Source organism: Prionailurus viverrinus, chromosome B4 (assembly GCF_022837055.1).
Source record: "Prionailurus viverrinus isolate Anna chromosome B4, UM_Priviv_1.0, whole genome shotgun sequence".
Taxonomy (NCBI): domain Eukaryota; kingdom Metazoa; phylum Chordata; class Mammalia; order Carnivora; family Felidae; genus Prionailurus; species Prionailurus viverrinus.
Window position 1 is genome coordinate 113,393,143 of NC_062567.1, and position 19,178 is coordinate 113,412,320.

At 45.6% G+C, this 19,178-nt stretch overlaps 2 protein-coding genes and 1 non-coding gene across 4 annotated transcripts in view; 1 reads left to right on the top strand and 2 right to left on the bottom strand.

Moving 5' to 3' along the window:
* The window catches only part of TMCC3 (transmembrane and coiled-coil domain family 3), a 256,578-nt gene that overhangs the window by 163,744 nt on the left and 73,656 nt on the right, over positions 1-19,178 (bottom strand). The gene's annotated exons all lie outside the window — the stretch shown is intronic.
* LOC125170666 (uncharacterized) overlaps positions 1-19,178 on the top strand; it is an 89,774-nt gene that overhangs the window by 29,189 nt on the left and 41,407 nt on the right.
* Positions 93-165, bottom strand: TRNAK-CUU (transfer RNA lysine (anticodon CUU)). The gene has a single exon. It is a non-coding gene; the product is annotated as a tRNA-Lys (tRNA).

Here is a 19,178-nt window from a genome sequence, read left to right on the forward strand (position 1 = left end):
CTGAAATCAAGAATCACACGCTTAACCGACTGAGACTAAGCCACCCAAGCGTTCCTCTCTTTAAAACATTGTATTTATTTAAGTAATCTCTGTACCCAACATGGGGCTTGAACTCATGACCCCAAGATCAAGAGTCTCACGCTCTACCGACTGAGCCAGCCGGGCACCACTCACGTCATCTCTTTAAGTATGTGCTACACAAGTATTAAAAAATATGTCAGAGGGTGTCAAATTATAAGCCAGCTGTGGATGCCCACACGTGTGTGATCCCCTGAAAGCTATGGACCCTTTCCCCAGAGCAGTCCACACGCACACGCCCAAAGTCACAGGGCTCTCAGACTCCTGGTGCACGGCTAGGGATCCCAAGGTGAAAATCTTACCATACAGTAAGCGAGCATACCCTGAGGGGGTGCAGGAGAGACATCCTAAAATGTCCATGTTCTCACAGTCTGACTACTTGGTGGAGTTGGCCCTGGATGGAATATGCCCTGGGGGAGGGAGGGTTGATAAAAGGAAAAAAGCCGTTTTTAGTTTTTAGGCTTTCCGATTGTGACAGAGCTGGTCTTTGGGGAAAGACTGCAGTATCTGACTTGAGGGTAGGTATTCGACTGTTGTGTGTGTATGTGTATTATGTATGTTGTACATATGCGGGCTTATGCACATTCGCCCCCAAGAGATGAATCACCCATTTCCTGGTTTGCCAGACTGCAGGGAACCCACCTGGGGAAGGCCAGCCTGTGGGTCCCCAGGCAGCCTGCCCCAGGAGAATGCTGTTAATTCTTCCCATCTACAACTGCCCCAGGACACTAGGCCACACCGGAGGCTTTTCAGCAGCTCTCAATAGTCCAATACCTTCTTATCACAGAGGGCTGATCTGCTGCTTCTGGCTAAATCTCCTTCAACTCCATCCCACTGTGATGCCTGAAGGGGATTACCAGCTGTCATGTAGCTTTATCTTTCCACCTACCCGGCAGCAGACAGGAGAGCTCAAAATGTGACAGAAATAAGAACTAAGAGTAAAGGAATTCCCAAAGGGGTGAGTCTGTGTCTCTCCGAGGCAGTGAGAGCATCCTACGCAAAATGTAAAACATGAATCTTAGGCTTTCCTGAATTCTCCTGTCTTTTCTTGGCTGAAAGCATGAGGCCGGGAAATCAGTGTCAGCCACTGCTAGTAGCTCTGACCGACAGAGGAAAGCAAATCGGGAGAGGAGGGCGCCTGGGAGGGGCCTGCACTCGGGCAAACACACACAGGCCCCGGACCCAGGGAGAAAGCAGAGCGAAGGCCACCGCCCTTCCTGAATTTTCACAGACAGACCTCTAATTGTTCCCGAGGGTGGTCTGGACAACACAGGACATCCTGAGAGTTCACCCAAGGAAAGAGAACGTTTTCGTTTCACAGCAGCATCAGACACTGGGGCTATTTCTATGTACACGTACTCACCGCGACGAGCAAATCATTCTGCTGTCCTAGGCCAGCAAAAGTCAGTCTGCTGACCAGCACTCTCTCCCAGGTCTGATACCTATTTCAGTAACCCCTGAGATCAATAGAATGATCAGCAGAGTAAGACAAAACCTTTTTTTTTTTTTAAAGTAAGATCTACACCCAACGTGGAGCCCGAGCTCCCGACCCCGAGATCAAGAGTCACAGGCTCCACTGACTGAGCCAGCCAGGTGCCCCAGCAAAACATCTGTTTTATTGTGTAAAACCAAGTGACTTTAATCACCCCAGATAAAATTTTAAGATGTGTATTGTTTAAAATCTTTCAATGGATTCCCACTCCCCTAAGGATAAATTCTCAGTTCCCCAAACTGGCGTTTAGGTAGGGTAGACCACATACTTTAATGGCTGAAATTGGGACGTTCTGAGAGTGAAAAGAGGGTGCTCCTGACAACAATGCATAAAGCAGACTACCCCGAGCCGGCAGACTGGGGCTCCTGCCTGAGGGTAACCTGGCCTTGCCCTGCCATCCACTCTCTTCTCCTTCGCCACCTGTTTGCCAGCTCTCTCCTCCAGCCACACTGGCGTCTGTTCTTTGAAACGGGCAGGCTTCCTCTAGCCTCCTGACCTTTGTCATGCGCTTTCCTCTCCCTGTTCCACCCACTGGCTGCTTCTTCACCCGGCGCACTCCTACTCACTCCTTCTCCGGATCTGTCTCCCCACAACCTCCTCCGACCCCCAAGGCAAAGCCGGCTCCCACAGCATCTAGAACACACCTCATCGCATCTGCAGTCGTTTCTTGAGCGGGGGCTGCCACCTTCTACGATGCACAGGGGGCCTCTGGGCAGGGACGGGGCTGTCCTTATGGCTGAATCCTCAGTCCCCAGCACCACGCCTGATCAAAGGAGGTGCTGGAATCTTCCAGTCCCACCTCAGGAATCCCCTTTCTTTCCTTCACCTCACAACCCTTCTGTACCCTACAGAGCTCAGGGCTGTCCTGAGTGCTCCCTGGACCCCAGGCTGCCCCTGACGGTAGCTGACATCAATCCGCTCAGCGCTCTGCGAGGTCCTTCAGGGCAGATTGTACTCCATTCATCCAGGCGCAGGGTGGTTGATGAGGGGGATGCTGGTAAACATGAGCACAGGGCCATAAGCCCTCATTTAAAACCTTGGGCCCAGATGCATTTCAGAATTCAGAACTTTTCATCTGAAAACGGTCATAGCACGTAGTATTTGCCAGTAGAGCTGGGGCAGCACCCTGCTATCTACCTCGCTGTTTCTGCAGCCTCCGGTGCGAATATTCACACCTAGTGGCTAAATCAAGCCTCAAAATGTACCCCACATGCCTTCAGGTCAGGCTCTGCAAGTCATTTAGTGCCGACCAGGTCAGAATTTTCTGCCAAAGTTTTGAAGAAATTTTGGTGGTTAAGAGCTTTTGGATTTTTAGAATTGTGCAAAGGGACTGCAGACTTGTAACAGCTGACATTTCATTAATATTCCTTCGCCAGGCACTGTTCCAAGTTTATACACAACTGTAGACAATGGAACATATATCCTACACATACCACATTAATACATATTATATATAATACACATAGAACGTATATATAAAATCACGTTGAATCCTCAAAACAATCCCATGAAGTATTATCATTTTACTCATTTTGCAAATAAGGAAACTGAGGCATACAGAGTATAGGTAACACACAGGGTAAGTAACAGACCATAAAACTAGACACGGGGTCCATAGCTGATGTCCAACGGCCACTGTGTAAATGAGTGGATGAAATGTGGGTGTGTATGTGTTAAACACAGAGAGGGGGGCTTGAAGTAGTGGAATAGCAGAACCACTGAAGTGGCTTTGTTGAAAACCTCTTTTCCAGCATTGCTTCTACCCCCACTTAAATGTTCACAAAAATAGCACTAAATGTGGCCCACCCTCCTGCCTGGAGCAGGGGTAAGGTCCTGACCCAAGTTAGGGCCATCCGAACAATTCCCTGGGACCTGGGAAGTGGAATCAGGAAGTCGTTCTCTTTCTGGTGGCCTGGATTATATAAAACAAAAACATTTCAGGGCGCTTGGGTGGCGCAGTTGGTTAAGCGTCCGACTTCAGCCAGGTCACAATCTCGCGGTCCGGGAGTTCGAGCCCCGCGTCAGGCTCTGGGCTGATGGCTCAGAGCCTGGAGCCTGTTTCCGATTCTGTGTCTCCCTCTCTCTCTGCCCCTCCCCCGTTCATGCTCTGTCTCTCTCTGTCCCAAAAATAAATAAACGTTGAAAAAAAAAAATTTTTTTTAAATAAAAAAAAATAAAAAAATAAATAAAAAAAAAACATTTCAGAGGAAAACAGAACCACCATATATAGCCTAAAGATCCAAATACAGCCTGCCATATTCTAAAATTTTTTTTAACGTTTTTATTTATTTTTGAGACAGAGAGAGACAGAGCATGAACAGGGGAGGGGCAGAGAGAGAGGGAGACACAGAATCAGAAACAGGCTCCAGGCTCTGAGCCATCAGCCCAGAGCCCGATGCGGGCCTCGAACTCATGGACCGCGAGACTGTGACCTGAGCTGAAGTCGGACGCTTAACCGACTGAGCCACCCAGGCGCCCCACAGCCTGACATATTCTAGGGTGTAATCTATGTTTCCTACTTTTTCTTTTAAAATAAAACATTAGCTGGCACACAGGAAATAGGCCAGTTAGGACTGCTTCGGCTCCTGATACACAGCTGATTATTGTCGGGAGTCATCTGGTAATTCAATTATTCGACCAATGTTTACTGGGTACCTCCTATGGGTCAAGCACTCTGCTAAGCAGGTGATAAACCAGAAAGATATGGTTCCTGTTGCAGGAGCCATGGGCAGGTTGCCCTAAGTGAGAACACTTTGGCATGAAGGTTATTCTGAGCCTTCCCTTAACTACATGATAGAACCTAAATTGGGGTCCTTCTCAGAATAAGGATCATAAGCAGAGATAAATTTTACCCAAGTGACCCATCTGTGTAGCAGGACAAACATCTAATTACCAAACATCTGCTCTTCTTATGGCCTCACGAGATGCATCCTTTCCTCTGGAGTCTCATACCCCAATACCCCTTCTCCTTAGTTCTGGATGACCCTTCTGCTTCATTTTGCCTGTCTTTGGAATTTCCCATTCCTGTCGGTGCAGATTCCCCATACAAACGTTACTAAATTTTATTTTCTCCTGTTAATCTGATATCAATTTGATTCTCAGTCCAGCTAGAAGGCCCTTGAAGAGGGGAGGAACTCTTGCTCCCCTACACTGTCCTCCCAGGTCAATACAATCGTAGTGGTAAGTAAATGAGCATCATGATCCGGGATAAATGTGAAGAACAGAGAGAATACACAACAGTACCTTTAAATCAATTAGCAATTAGAACTGGAGGGTAACAAAAACTAATTATACTATTTATGAGCTTTCGAGTTTAATTCCAACAAGTTTATATCACAAAACCAAACAATTATGAAGAATTATTGATACGAGCAGTAAAGATACGAATGAAGTCTCCACGCACACCCTGAGTCACTCTAATGCTTCTGTGTCAAGTATAGACCATCCAGACTTACCGTTATTATCAACAGATTAACAAGATTTGCATACATATTATGAACGTCTGATTAAATAGCTTGTTAGGAGAAAAACTAATTGAATTAGGGAGTGTGGTTTCCAGGGTACACTTAGTCCAACCAATGACGTTTGCCCATTTTTTTTAAAACCTAGCCCTGGCCCTGGTCCTAACCCTATTTTTTGCCCATTTAAAGCCAGGGCTCTCCAATGTAAAACTGCATTCTGCAGAAAGTACTTTGCAAAAGTAGGGGAACACGTTTGAATTTGAAGAGATAAAAGATTAGCGCTAATGGGATTTCAACAATAGTAAATGTGATGCGTTAACTACGGCAACAAAAATACATTTGGTGCAATATATGACAGACCCTGGTAGGTGTGAGTACCCTAATCCTCACTCCTTTTTACCTTGTTAACATAACCTCAATTCTGTTCAGTACTTTAACACACCCTATTAAATATATTTTCCCAGAGTCCCTCGGAGTCATTCATGGCTGGGTATTGTGATTCTAGTGAATAAAACCTAAGGAAAAGTCTGTTTCTGGTTCCTAATAAAAGGAGACAGAGTTGGTGAAAGGAATCTTCTTCCTACCCTTCTTCTCCCCTTGAATGTAGACCTGATGGCTGGAGCTGCAGCCATCAAGTTGTCACCACAAGGATACAAGTTGCCTACCTCTACATTCCATACTATGTGGGGAAAAAAAACACCACTCCTAATTGTTTAAACTACTGTTCTTTAATTTTTGTTATTTGCAACCAAGCATTCCTAATAGAACAGCCCAAGACAGAAGATTATACTTAAAAGTTTGAACCTTGGGGGTCACCTGGGTGGCTCAGTCGGTTGAGCGTCCAACTTTGGCTCAGGTCGCGATCTCACGGTTCGTGAGTTCCGGTCCCACATCAGGCTCACTACTGTCAGCACGGAGCCCACTTCAGATCCTCTCTCCCCCTCTCTCTACCCCTCCCCTGCTTGTATGCTCTTTCTTTCAAAAATAAATAAACTTAAAAAAAAAAAAAAAGTTTGAACCCCAGGGAACTGTGGCCATGAAGACGGAGAATTCTGTCTGATTGGCACCTCGGGGCAGATACTAGGAAGTAACCAGTCTGGTGTGGAGCAGCGTGAAATACCAATCATCATGGGACAACAAAGCAGGATTTTGGCAGAGGGCTGGTGGTTGTTTGCTCAACATATGTTCCCCATCTTCTTTCTCACCCACATGTCCTTTCCCTGCCCCAGAGCAAGTTCCATTTCAGTTCATTGCCACCTAGGCAAAGCCTATTAGACTTAAGTGCTCTGCCAGCTGTGTAGACAGATAAGCATCTTCCAACCTCCACCTTAGATGCAAGAGATTTCGATTTGGCATACAGATTTAATGTGGTTTACCTTAAGGCATGTCCAACGACATTGTCCAAACCTTCAGGTCTTTTTTGGTTTGGGGTAGAAGTAGCTTCTGTGTGCCTGGTATATCTGATACAGTGTTGATGAAGGACCATAAGGCAAGCTGAGGGCCAAGCACCAGCTAGCACAACACCCGCCCCTCCCAGGTGGGATATGTGTGATATTCCTCAGGCCCTCCCGACTGCCCAAGAACAAAGGAAAGGAAAGAAAACAAATGGTTAACTGATAGAGATCACAGTCATGCAGGACTTGAGTCTCATCAGTTTACAAATGTCTTAGTAAATTACAAGAAAAAGGCAATCTTAACAATAGCCTAACCTCCAGAAAACTATGGACTCAGTTTCATGGGGCCCTAACATCACCCTCCCCTCCACAGTGATGTGGGGAACAAAGGCAAAAGGAAATGGTAAGTGCAATCAAATTTCTTTATAACCTGCAGCCCACTAACAAATACTTGAGGCAAATACACAGTATACCGTTTCTCCAGGACCGCCCTACTGTCATAATGTTAATGCCTTACTAGAGAGAAAACAATAACAAGACAATAGCAAGACTCCTGGCACCTTATGAGCCCTCTTTAGCATATCAAAGTCCTTCTGGAGGCCTCCCTTTGGTCTTTACCTCCCCCAACTCTGTAATATATAACCACTCACCCTTCACAATCCCAGTGCAGTTCTTTCTGCCCAGGGGCCCTGTCCCCATGCTTTAATAAAATCATCTTTTTGCACCAAAGACATCTCAAGAATTCTTTCTTGCTTGACTGCTGGCTCTGAACCCCACCACCACTCCCAAACCTCATCAGTGTTACCACTATTCTTGCACTCAACAGTTTTTTTTTTTTTTAATTTTTTTCAACATTTATTTATTTTTTTGGGACAGAGAGAGACAGAGCATGAACGGGGGAGGGGCAGAGAGAGAGGGAGACACAGAAACGGAAACAGGCTCCAGGCTCTGAGCCATCAGCCCAGAGCCCGATGCGGGGCTCGAACTCACGGACCGCGAGATCGTGACCTGGCTGAAGTCGGAGGCTTAACCGACCAAGCCACCCAGGCGCCCCTCAACAGCAGCTTTTTAATAGACCACACAGAGGTAGATGTATTTCCCCTGAACCTAATGATCTCATCTTTCCCCTTTTGAATTTAAGAAGTAGTCTGTACTTTACTATTATGTTACGCTTCATTTGTAAATTACAAGACTTTATTTTTTTTCTGAAAAGACAGACATGAAGGGGAGTCTTTGAGAACAAGGCACATTCAGAAACTACAAGGTAGGAGAGAATCAAGAGGTGAAGTTGCAGAGACAGGTGAGTGAAGACAGGTAAGTTTTGTGTATCACACATTTGAGTTTTATTCCAATGGCAACGAGTAAGCACTAAAGAACTGTAAGCAAGGGGCTTACATAACCAGAGTTTTCTTCAGAAAGGTCACCTGGGCTGCACAATGGGGAAGCAAATTGCAAGGTGGCACCAGGAAGCTAGTTACAAGATAATAAGAAATTACACAGGCCTAAATTAAGCAGGAGACAGATCTGAGGTGTTTGGGAGGCAAGATGGAAAGCGTTTAGTGCCAGACTGGATTTATGCAGAACAGGAAGATGTTAAGGTGACTCCCGGATGTGACAGGAGGTGGCTGGTGATACCAAGTACAGAGACAGAGAATGCGGGTGGGTCAGGTGAATGGGGTGGCAGGGAGGGGTGACTGGCAGATAGATGATCCACACAGGGTTTTTTTGTGCGCTGTGGACACGTCATGGAGATGACCAATAGACAGCAGAATGTATGGGTCAGGCACTCGGGTCTGAGCAGTTAATATGATGAGTGCAAACAGATAACAAGTGAAGCCACACGACTGAGATTATCTAAAGAAAACGAACAAAATGAGAAGATGCCTAAGTGAAAGCACAGAGAACTCTAATAATATCCGAGATGGATGAAAGCAGCAGCATTTCTTCCACCAAGAAGAAAATGAAGAGATGGCCAGAGAAGCAGAGGATATAGGACAGGGAGCAGGGTGGAAAGCCCAGGGAAGAAGCTGGAAGGACTGAGTGGTTTGAAGTGTCCAGTGCCACAGAGAGCCCAGCTCACACTGACCCCTCAAGGGCTTCTCTTCCCCAGCACGAGGGGACCTTGGCCCGCCCCAAGTGAACCTGTGATCCCGGTCCCCCAGGCTGCAGCTAATTGGTCAAGGGGCGATCACTGACCCACGTGGCACAGAAACCACTCCTGAGAGCTTGGATGCCATCTGCCACACGGCCTGGGCAGCAAAGCAGAGAAGAGGAAGCAGGAATAGAGCAGGGAACCATCCTGGTCTGGGAAGACATCCGTATTCCGATAAACACCTTTATGCTAAAGCTGGCTCCTCCAGTTGATTTCTCTTACTTGGAACTATAAAGATCCCAATATTTATCCAACAAGAGAGGCAGGAATATAAACGGCTGTAGTAGCTGACAGAATGAAGTATGTGCTAAGTGGAGATGCAAGGAGGGGGCTCGAGGAGTTCGGGGAGGAGAGATTAATTTTGGCTGGGTGGAGGGAATGCTTCCAGAAGGGAGGTGGCATCTGGGCGGGTACTTGAAGGATCAGGATTTTAGGGGGAAAGAAGGGAGAGTGTGTACTCTGGCTGAAGGACGAGCGCCAGCAAACGTGGAGAGCATAATGGAGCTGTAAGGCCAACGCGGGCACTGCCCGTCTCCGGTCAGGGGCTGGCACATCCTCCGGGCCCCGGGAAAGGCCTCCTGCCCTCCCACAGTGTCAGCTAGGATGCACAGGGAATTACTCCACCACGGGGCTGAAAGCTACCAGCGGGAGAGAGGAGGGGAAGGGACCAAGGCAGGGAAGACAGGTGTTTTGTTTCACAGAACCAACAGTTTCCGAAAAGGAGAGGCCCAGCTAGGTGTTTCACCTGACAGCCCCCCAGGTGAGCCAGTCTGAGCTGCATTGGAGCTGAGGACCTGCACAGAAGCCCCACCCCTGTAACTGTCCCCCAAGTTAGGCTTTAGTTCATCCTAATACAAAGATCTCTTAGGGGCACAGGGTTATTTTTTGTTTTTTGTTTTTTGCCATTTTTGAACATATGGTGCATACAACTAGCATGCTGATGTGCTAGGTGCTGAATCAAAGTGCCCAGGCCACCCTCTAACACAGTGAATAAAAACTTCCTGTACTAACCCCATGGACAGACAGTGCTTTGTGAGCTAGCTCTGTGTCTCCTCACCTGTAACAAGTAAATGTAACGATGTAAGTGTAACAAGTAAATGTTCTCTGCTTTCAATAGTTCTTTGGGTTGCGGCCATTTGAGGCTGTGAACCCGTGGAGTTAGGTTACCCAGCACACCGCCACCCTGTGGTAGGCCCTCCCACACGATACTGCAATGGTCTGTCTGTGCACCTGCACCCCCGCCAGACTGGAGGCACCCACCCATTTACTTGTGTACGTCCTGCACCTGGCACGGAGCCTGGCATGAGTGAGCGCTCCGTGCAGACTTGGTAATCTCAAGCTGCCTCTACTCAACTGGTGCATTTAGAGGAGGGGTCTACGTAAGAATGAGAAGGGAGAGCTGATTAGGTTGGCTTGTGAAGACTCTCAGTTGTAGGGACAGTAAAACAACTTGCTTTTTTAAAAAAATTTTTTTTTTAACGTTTATTCATTGTTGAGACAGAGAGAGACAGAGCATGAATGGGGGAAGGTCAGAGAGAGAGGGAGACACAGAATCTGAAACAGGCTCCAGGCTGTGAGCTGTCAGCACAGAGCCCGACGCGGGGCTCGAACTCACGGACCGCGAGATCATGACCTGAGCCGAAGTCGGATGCCCAACCGACTGAGCCACCCAGGTGCCCCTGTTTTTCTTTTTTTAATGTGGTGAAATAAACATAAAATCTACCAGTTCAACCATTTTTAAGTCTACGTTCAGTGGCATTGTGTATTCATATTGTTATGCAGCCATCACCACCATCTATCTCCAGAACTTTTTCATCTTCTCACGCAGAAGCTCTGTACCCATCAAACACGACCTCCCATTCCTGCCTCCCCCAGCCCCTGGCAACCACCAAGCTACTTTCTGTCTCTATGAATTTTATAACCCTGGGTACTTCAGTAAGTGGAATCATAACAGTATTTGACCTTTTGAAAACAACTTCCTTTTAAATGTGCTTTCAACTTGTAAACATTTACCAAATGTGCTCACTTCCTCCCCACAAAGCAGGCAGGACGAAGACTACGGGTCTGGTTTGGAGGCTAAGAAAGCAGAGGCCCAGGAAGGTTAGAGGATTCCTCCAAGCCTGGGCTCCTGGGGATCACAAATGCCCCGGGGCTACTCGAGGTGCCAAGCTCAGCTGACCCTCTCACACACTCCTCGGAGGCTGCTTCAGAATCTGGATTGCTGGAGGGCCCTTACCTCAACCCACTTCCCATACTAGCTGGCCTTCCTGTGCCTGAGGACAGATGGTTTGAGCACCTCACTACAGAGTAGCAATGGGAGCAGAAATAACCAATGCAGTGGAGTGGAGTCAAACAAAGGTTTGACCTTAGGTCAGGGTGTGTCTTTCTTTCTCTCTTTTAATGTTTGTTTATTTTGAGAGGGAGGGGGGACAGAGGGTCCAAAGCAGGTGGAGGGCAGAGAGCCCGATGCTCCATGCGGGACTCGAACTCACAAACCGTGAGATCATAACCTGAGCCGAAGTCAGACACTTAACCAACTGAGCCATCCAGGAGCCCCCAGGGTGTCTATGGTCGGGTGCTCTCTGTTCTTCAGGAGGCAGCTCACACAGGTCAAAGCCTTTGCCAGCATGAATTATTAATCCGCATACCTGTTTGGAGTCCACTGGAGCAGGCAGCACAGTAGAGTCACAGCAGAAAACGCTAAATGATTAATCCTCCTCCTGCCCAAGGATGTGGCGCCTGGGCCAGCTCCCTTTCTCCAGGATATCAGGAGAAAGGGTTTCTTTTCCACAATCAGGTCAAAAGGTTTGCTCAACTTTGGTTTTCTGCATAGTGATGTTCAACGCTAATAACCAGTTCGCAAACTGCCAAGAGACTGTGGGGTTTCTTCAAGGTTGGTTGTTTGCTGGAATTAGAAATGTTTCAAACTGTGCATTATCTTCTAAATCAATATGAAAAGCTCTTAGTGAGTCTGAAGAAAATGAGTCTCATGCATTTTGTTCTCATCAATACCTACTAAAATAACTTATCAGGTGTGTGTGTGTGTATACATACAGGATCTAATGTTAGAAGCCGGAGATGTTAACACCTGTTTAAAACATGCTTGCACTTTTCCTTTACCTCTAAATGTACCTGTAGGGCAGAATCACAAGCTAATTAGTTTGACCCCATGTGGCTCAGTATGTGGAAACCCCATTAAGGTTATGTCACAGAATTTAAGACTCTCCCTTTGGGCTGGTTTAAAGACAGAAATCCTGGGCGTGCCTGGGTGGCTCAGTTAAGCATCCGACTCTTGATCTGGGCTCAAGTCATGATCTCACAGTTCAGGAGTTTGAACCCCACAGTGGGCTCTGTACTGATATAGCATGGAGCCTGCTTGGGATTCTGTCTCTCCTTCTCTCTGCCCCTCCCCAGCTTGTCCTCTCTCTCTCTCTTTCAAAATAAATGGATAAACTAAAAAAAAAAAAAAAAAGATGGAAATCCTGTCACACGTGAAGACTCTGTAAATGAACAGGTGGGGGGAGGGGACAGGTATGACAAGGAACCAGGGAGACTAAAGAAACAGAAGGAGCCTGGGAAGTGGAGCAGGACGACCTAGATTCGCAACCTGTTCTCCGGGGCCACTTTATCTGAGGCTCAGTTTCCTCATCTGTGGAAAGGGATCATAACTTTACCAGAGACAGTACAGAGATTAAATAATAGCTGTAACTGGGGGCGCGTGGGTGGCTCCGTCGGTTAAGCGTCCGACTTTGGCTCAGGTCATGATCTCACAGTCTGTGAGTTCGAGCCCTGCGTCGGGCTCTGTGCTGACAGCTCAAGAGCCTGGAGTCTGCTTCACATTCTGTGTCTCCCTCTCTCTCTGCCCCTCTCCTGCTCATGCTCTGTCTCTGTCTCAAAAACAAACAAACATTAAAAAATAATAATAATAATAATAATAGCTATAACAGCAGCAACAGTTCACTGAGTGCTTACAATGGGTCAGGCACTGTGCCGGAAAAATTACCATAAGGCACTTAACAAACGTTAGCTGTAATAACAATTTTATTATTGTTGTCATTTACTGACAATTCCTAGGGCTTCAATCGATTTAGGTGGGCAGGTTTCTTCCACCTTATTATTTTAAAAGCTTAAAATCCTATACTGCTTCAGTACCAAGTGTCTTATCTCCCAAATGCTGCTTTGAGCCCATAAGGATGTGCTGCCTTCTCTCCCCACTTCAAGGGAAGAGATGAGAAATGAGACCAGAAGAGAACAGGGAGCTAATATATATTAATCAAGGCACCAAACATCTGTGGTCAGAAACTTTTCCAAATGTGGGGTGTACAAAGATAATAAATAGGACTAATGTCAAAACGTTATCAGTATGCTCTCCCTTCTGTATGTGAGGGCGGACGGATGGGCAACGTGCAGGGGGCTTGGAGGCTGGTGGCCAATGGCCAGCCCCACGGCTGCCTCTGCTTGTTGCCAACAGGAGCTTCTGAAAAGCCAGGCGGCACCAGATGCGTTTCGGCCGCTCCCCTCCAGGAGGAGCCCAGACAGGGCTCAGACAGGGACAGAAGGGTCGGGGGTTTGAGGCCCCACTCTCCCAGCCACTAGGCAGTCATGCAAACCACTCTTCCCACTATACTCAGGCTTCATTTTACACAGCAACTGGAGTGGGGACAGGACTCTGAAAGACTGAAACAGCCAAACAAAAACTAAGTTACCTAAAGAGCTCATTTCAGTTATATGAGAAGAAGTTATCAGATTAGAATAAAACTTGGTTTTCCTCTGCCATCCAGCTTGCAAGACAAGAAGGGGCTCAAACGAAGACTGAGTTAGCTGTAGAAAAATAAGCCACACTTTCTCTGCAAATGTGAGTGCAGTCTGAGTACATTTTCTGCCCTGTTATCGGACTAGAGGTTACTGAGTAACCTCTGTGCTGGATCCTTCACATACATCCTCCCTTCTCAGCATCACAACATCCCTGTGTTGGGAGCCACTATCACTTCCTCATTTACAGGTGAGCAACCTAAGGCACAGGTTAAGATTAAGCGCTTTTCCAAAGGTTACACAGATAACAAGAGCGGGGGGGGGGGGGGGGGGCTCTTCCAGGAGCTTACAGACTGATGAAGCACAAAACACATAAAGAGGAGATATCTACGTGCTGAGTCCAACGGCAGAGATGTGTGCAGGGAGTTAGGGACCCTACAGAGAGGCTTAACTCCAGCCAAAGCAGGCCAGGGAAAGCTTTCTGCAGAGAATGATGCCCACGCCTTTGTCTGTTTTGTTTTTTGTTTTTTTTTTTTTTAAGGTATTCTTAACATACAACAAAATGCACACATGATAAATATTCAGTTTGGTAAGTTTTCACAATTGCATAAATTCATTTAGTCACTATCAAAAACAAGATTTAGAACATTTCCATCATCCCAGAATGTTCTCTCATGCCTCTTTCCAGTCAACCCTTTCCCCTTTGCCAGTTTCTGACTTCTAACACCATAGACTAGTCTTGCGTGTTCTTGGACTTCATAAAAACACAATCATCTGTATGTTGGTTTTTGTTCTGCCTTTTTTGCTAAGCTGAGTCTTAAACACTGAATGGAATGTTAGGTGAGCCAAGGGGCAGTAAAACAGAAGCACAGAGGTGAGAAGCAGCCGGGGGATGTGGCTGGAGTCTGGAGTACTGGGCAGGAAGTGACTGGGATGGAATGGGAGACAAGGGGAGAGGGCCCGTCACAAAGGGCCTGAGACCCTGGGTTTCCATCTAAGGGGCTTGGACTTTATTTCATAAGCAAAGGTGAGTTGATAAAGCCTTAAACAGCTCCTGAGCACCTATGATGCTCCAGGTGTACCCAATGCTTTGCACATGTTATAATATTTCAAATTCCATAATCTTAGGAGATAGATAATCATTCCCATTTTATAGATAATCCAAGTGAGGCTGGTGGAGGTGAAGTAAAACTTCCTAAGTGACAAGCCGGGACTCAAACCCAGCCTGATTCCAAATATCCTGCTTGTTCTACCTGTTGAAAGCTCCTGGAAGCAAAGGGAGGATCATCAGTTTAAACCGTGAAGAGCCCTAGGACAAAGGCAGTGAAGAGGCCTGGGGAGCATTTGACGTTACTCTGCATGTGACATTGGGCACTGGAAAGAGCCAGAACACTTACTGGAAGATAATAGGCTGGGATCCCGGCAAAACCAGGGAGATCAAGATCCAGACACTTCCCGGTATTCCTTCTTTCTCTTCTTTGGGGGGCTATTTATTACTCAACTAAACATCTTCAGAGAGTGAGGGGCTGGCTTGCCCGGGTGGAACAAATCTAAAGAGACGTACCATCTCTTACTTTGCTGGAATCTCCTGGCAATTCATATGAAACCCAGGTGTTCGCTTATGTCGGTGGCTCAGTTGGTTTAGCATCCGACTCTTGATTCCAGTTCAGGTCATGATTTCACAGTTTGGTTCATGAGCCCAAGCCCTGCATCGTCAGGCTCTGTGCTGACAGCATGGAGCCTGCTTGGGATTCTGTGTCCCTCTCTCTTTCCCTCCCCTGATCGGGCATGTGCACGTGCACTCTCTCTCAAAATAAACTTTTAAGATAATAAATAGACCACTCTCCACTGACACAGAATACCCTGCAACACTTGCAAAAAAAAAAAAAAAAAGAAAAAAAAAGTAAAACCCCCAGGATTACTAAAAATTTCTTCCAAAACTGTATTTATTAAATTGTTAAAACCAATGTATTGTCTTTTTTTAAAATTTTTTAAATGTTTATTTTTGAGAGAGAGAAAAAGAGAGCGTGAACAGTGGAGGGGCAGAGAGAGGGAGACACAGAATCTGAAACAGGTCCAGGCTCTGAGCTGTCAGCACAGAGCCCGACGTGGGGCTTGGACTCACGAGCAGTGAGATCATGGCCTGAGCCGAAGTCGGTCGCTGAACTGACTGAGCCACCCAGGTTCCCCCAATGCATGCTCTTTTTAAAATAAGCGTTTTTTTTGTTTGTTTGTTTTGTTTTTGTTTTTTTAGTTTATTTATTTTGAGGGCTGTGTGCACCCAAGCAGAGGACAGGCAGAGAGACAGGCCCAAGCAGTCTTGGTGCCATAAGCGCGGGGCCTGATGTGGGGCTCGATCTCCCGAGTAGTAAGATCATGACCTGAGCTGAAATCAAGAGTCAGACGTTTAACCGACTGAGCCACTGAGGCGCCCCCAAACCAATTTACGCTTTTATCCCTAGTGTCGTATTTCTTCACATCATTCCTTGTATGGCAAACCTAGGGCAACACTGAGAGCCCATGTCCTGATAATGTCCTCAGGATGACCCTTCCCCCAAGTCCAAACTTAAAATCTGCCTGAACATGTGATAAAAAGTAACAGTGACCCAAAAAAGAGCTGGTGATATTTTTAAATTAAAAATCAGGAAAAAAAATGAATTCACCTATGTCACAATTCGATGACACTCAACAGACTGACTAAACAGTACACACCCCAAAAGCTCTAGAGAAAAGCAAATTGATAAGATGGCGTGTGGAAAAAAAGAGCTGAGGGACAGTTTGGGACACGCAAAAACCTGTTAAGCTCCCTTAACTTTATTTTACTTTAATACCTCTTTTCCAGGAAAAATATTAGTACCCCTCAGCCCTCAGACATGCTTTAGGAAAGGCTGTAACTACTTTCCTTTGCCTGGAAAGCAATTCCTTTGCTCGTCCCTCCACACACCTCTTCCTAGTTAGTACCCATTTCTTTTTCAGATCTCTGCGTCGAGTGACCTCCTTATGGAAACCTTCCGTGGAACACGCTCTCCCCACAAGGCCAGGTGAGTGCCCCCTGCCCCACCCGATCCCTTTATCAAAGCAGGGGTCCCTCCGTGTTGTTTAACTGCTTATTTGCTTGTCTGCCTCCCCAGCCGATGCAAACTTCTTTGAGTCAAGGACTGCGTCGTGGTCACCATTATGTTCCTAGTGCCCGACAGTCTGATAACAAATGTTTGTTCGGTACTGACTGCCAACTGACTGACTGATGACCCTGCAATGAACACGTACAACTGTAAGTATCAACAGTCCGTATGTGGGAAGACAATTACCTGCCAGGGATGGCCAAACATAATACAGAAGGAAGAAGAGGAAACTAGGATGTGGTTGGTTAGGGGGTTTTAAAATTCCATGCTTATTTGGAAGAGGGTCCAGAAAACTAAAGCAATGATTTTTTTTTTTTTTTTTTTTTTTTTTAGTACAAATCCCTATACAGGCCACATGTGAGGCCTGGCCATGCTCTGCCTCTAACTGGATGTTGAGACTTGGGATAAGCTCCTTATCACTTACCTGAGTTTCATTTTACACCTAAGCACATCAGCCAGAGCTTCAGGGCTTTTAAGGGGGTGGTAGAGATTAAAGAGAGAATTACTTTAACTCTGTATTGTAAACTTTGGAAATGTAAAACAATGCCACTCAGAAATAAAATTTGGGGGGCACCTGGGTGGCTCAGTTGGTTGAGCGTCTGACTCTTGATTTTGGCTCAGGTCATGATCTGACAGTTCGTGAGTTTGAGCCCAACATCAGGCTCTGCGCTTACAGAACAGAGCCTGCTTGGGATTCCCTCTCCCTCTCTCTCTGCCCCTCCCCTGCACGCACACGCTCTCTCTCAAAAATAAAATCACATTAGAATAAAAATAACATTAGGAAAAAAATGTTTTGGAGTATGTCTTTCTAGTTTTTTGTTTTTAAATTCATCAACTATCCATTTTATTTTATATATTCTAAGGGGACTGTGTTGTAAATGTGGTTCTGCCAACTATCTTTGCCACTTAATATCGTGTGTCACTGTGTGTTCTGTGACCTAATACTCATTTCCAACCCTCATCTCCCTGTCTGCCTATACTCTACAGTTCTGAAAAGCTAGATACTCACTTTATTAGCATCCTTTGCAAACAGAGGTGCCCATGTGACATGGTTTGGGCCAGTAAGGGGAAAGAGACTCCACTGGGAGCATGGAGGAAAGGTTTTGCTTTCCTGAGTAAAGGTAGATATAGCAAGACCATATGCTGGGACACAAATCAGCCCTAAGTACAAAAAGATCGAGATCATACCGTGGATATTTTCAGACCACAACGCCATGAAACTTGAAATCAACCACAAGAAAAAATTTGGAAATGTAACAAATACTTGGAGACTGAAAACATCCTACTAAGGAATGAATGGGCTAACCAAGCAGTTAAAGAGGAAATTAAAAAGTATATGGAAGTCAATGAAAATGATAACACCACAACCCCAAACCTCTGGGATGCAGCAAAGGTGGTCATAAGAGGAAAGTATATAGCAATCCAGGGCTTCCTAAAGAATGAAGAAAGGTCTCAGATACACAACCTAACCTTACACCTTAAAGAGCTAGAAAAAGAACAGCAAATAAAACCCGAAACCAGCAGAAGAGAGGAAATTATTAATAAAGATTAGAGCAGAAATTAATGCTATCAAAACAACAACGACAAAAAAACAGTAGAACAGATCAATGAAACCAGAAGCTGGTTCTTTGAAAGAATTAACAAAATTGATAAACCACTAGCCAGTTTGATCAAGAAGAAAAAGGAAAGGACCCAAATAAATAAAATCAAGAATGAAAGAGGAGAGATCACAGCCAACACAACAGAAATAAAAACAATAATAAGAGAATATTATTGAGCAATTATATGTCAATAAAATGGGTAATCTGGAAGAAATGGACAAATTCCTAGAAACATATGCACTACCAAAACTGAAACGGGAAGAAATAGAAAATTTGAACTGACCCATAACCAGTAACGAAGTCGAATCAGTAACCAAAAATCTGCCAAAAAACAAGAGTCCAGGGTCAGATGGCTTTCCAGGGGAATTCTACCAAACATTTAAGGAAGAGTTAACACCTATTCTCTTGAAACTGTTCCAAAAAATAGAAATGAAAGGAAAACTTCCAAATTCTTTCTATGAAGCCAGCATTACCTTGATTTCAAAACCAGACAGAGACCCCACTAAAAAGGAGAACTACAGACCAATTTCCCTGATGAACATGGATGCAAAAATCCTCAACAAGATATTAGCCAACTGGATCCAACAATACATTAAAAAAAATTATTCACCACGACCAAGTGGGATTTATACCTGGGATGTAGGGCTGGTTCAATATCCACAGAACAATTAATGTGATTCATCCCATCAATAAAAGAAAGGACAAGAACCATATGATCCTCTCAATAGATGCAGAGAAAGCATATGACAAAATACAGCATCCTTTCTTGATAAAAACCCTCAAGAAAGTAGGGAGAGAAGGAGTGTACCTCAAGATCATAAAAGCCATATATGAATGACCCAACGCTAATATCATCCTCAATGGGGAAAAACTGAAAGCTTTCCCCCTAAAGTCAGGGACAACACAGGGATGTCCACTCTCGCCACTGTTATTCAACATAGTATTGGAAGTCTTAGCCTCTACAGACAACACAAAGAAATAAAAGGCATCCAAATCGGCCAGGAGGAGGTCAAACTTTCACTCTTCACAGATGACATGATCCTCTATATGGAAAACCCAAAAGATTCCACCAAAAAACTGCTAGAATTGACTCATGAATTCAGCAAAGTTGCAGGATATAAAATCA